At 35.1% G+C, this 1904-nt stretch overlaps 1 long non-coding RNA gene across 1 annotated transcript; it reads right to left on the reverse strand.

The window, feature by feature from the left end:
- Positions 1–387: 387 nt before the first annotated feature.
- On the reverse strand, positions 388–1202 carry LOC107764347 (uncharacterized). The gene is made up of 2 exons (XR_012708833.1): positions 830–1202; positions 388–746 (listed from the first exon to the last, which is right to left on the reverse strand). It is a non-coding gene; the product is annotated as an uncharacterized LOC107764347 (long non-coding RNA).
- Positions 1203–1904: the final 702 nt, after the last annotated feature.

Raw genomic sequence — 1904 nt, forward strand, 5'->3', positions numbered from 1 at the left:
AAGGTATGACAAGTCTTTTTACATCTTCCAAATGCCTAAAATTTTCTTCAACTACCACCAGAATATGATATTCTGAAATTGTATTAGTGAAAATCTGGATTTTTATTTTTTTTTTCCCTTCAAATTGGATGGTGTGTGGCAGATATTGAAACATATGATGTGGATACACAGCTAAATAAGGTGACAGTAACTGGAAATGTGACTAATGAAGAGGTCATCAAAGTTCTTCACAAGATAGGGAAACAAGCCACCAACTGGGATCAACATTCAACTTACTAATCTCTAAGCCACTGCTTTATTATATTATACCTATCTATAGGTTCTCCTAGTTTGATCTTTATGTATCTTGATTTTGGAGGTACTTTTACATTCTACTAATTCTCGATAGATCAACCAAAATTAAAATCTAATTTACTGTTCACAATATTGGTTCTAGTAACATTTGCTCTATTTTATGCATCTACTTTTGTATTGGCATTTATTGGAAAAAAACAAGGTACAAAAGTGCAGATACAAAACAAGTTAAACAAGCTATGTACATGAAACACTAACTAAACAGATCTAGCTAACTTCGTGTGTCCCGAGTTGTGACTCGTTCTACCTTGGCTGCTGAATAGGCCTAGGGCTCACTTTCACGTTCACGATTTTCGGCACCTTCTTCCCATACCTTGGGATTTCAGCAGCAACACGTGATTTGTTCCATTTCAACATCCCCAAAGTGATCAACTCGTTCTTATTCTCCTCTTCTAATCACATAAAACAAAATAAATTACTTACAATTATTTAAATTAGTAAAACAAAGGGCTGTGTTAGTAATTTGATGACTTACGCTTGAAATCGTTGGAGATAAAATCAATATCAGGGAGAAAAGGAACATCATCAGTAGAGTCGGGGTCGGAGAAGCATTCACGAAGCCAGTAATGGCGAAACCAGGGAGAAGAGTGGACGAGGTCCCACCACTGGTCGGAAAAGTCTTCCACTTCACGATATTCGGTAGGAATGAAGATTGGAGCGTTAGGATTTAGGGTTGAAGTCGCCATTGTTGATAAACAAAACAGATGATAATAAGAGTGGGGCTCCGCAATATATATATATATATAATATGCTTTGGTTTCTGGGTTATGCGCACTTGGTTTCCACTGCCCACTTATTTAGCAAGAACAAGATAAGATGGATCGTTTTTTCTTTTTTGTTCAATAATAATAATAATTGTTTGTAGCGAGGTGTAAGTTTTTATTAATAGAGAGGAGGCGCATACAGCGTATAATCTAATGCACGTGAATCTAGGCTAGTTTCAATCGATTGCGTATTTGCCTTACACGTCATCGTTCTTATCCAATTCACAGACTTTACCTGCCAAATTGAAGGCGTTACATCCAAGAAATGAAATAAAATTCCGAAGGCTTCACGTAACTCTCATCTGGGTTTATTTGGTTCAGGTGAGAACTCAGCGACTCCACTGGACTAGTATTGGGCTGTCCAAATGCCTAATGCACAAATAAGATACTTCGCTGTCACTAAAAGTTATTTTTGACATAACTTCAAGTTTAATAAATATTGTTCATTATTTATTTTATTATGAGTAGTTCTTTTGACTTTTAACTTTAAAAATTTACCCATGAACCAAGCGGGAGCCAATAAATCAACATCATTTATTTTTAAGTTTATTAAGCTTAATTTTCTGTAACTCATATTGCTTGGGCTAGGGCCTTACGATCACTTTATTGTGAAATACAGTGGGCCAGTGGCTAAGTTCCGCATTTAGTTATGGAATTTTTACCTCCTATAACAAAGGTTGATACCTAATTTATTTTAAATAAATACCCTTTTAAAGAATTATATTCCATAGCTACCTTTTGATTTTTATAGCCAAATATCTATTTATGATCACCTCCTATTCTTAA

Source organism: Nicotiana tabacum, chromosome 4, assembly GCF_000715075.1.
Source record: "Nicotiana tabacum cultivar K326 chromosome 4, ASM71507v2, whole genome shotgun sequence".
In the NCBI taxonomy this organism is placed as follows: domain Eukaryota; kingdom Viridiplantae; phylum Streptophyta; class Magnoliopsida; order Solanales; family Solanaceae; genus Nicotiana; species Nicotiana tabacum.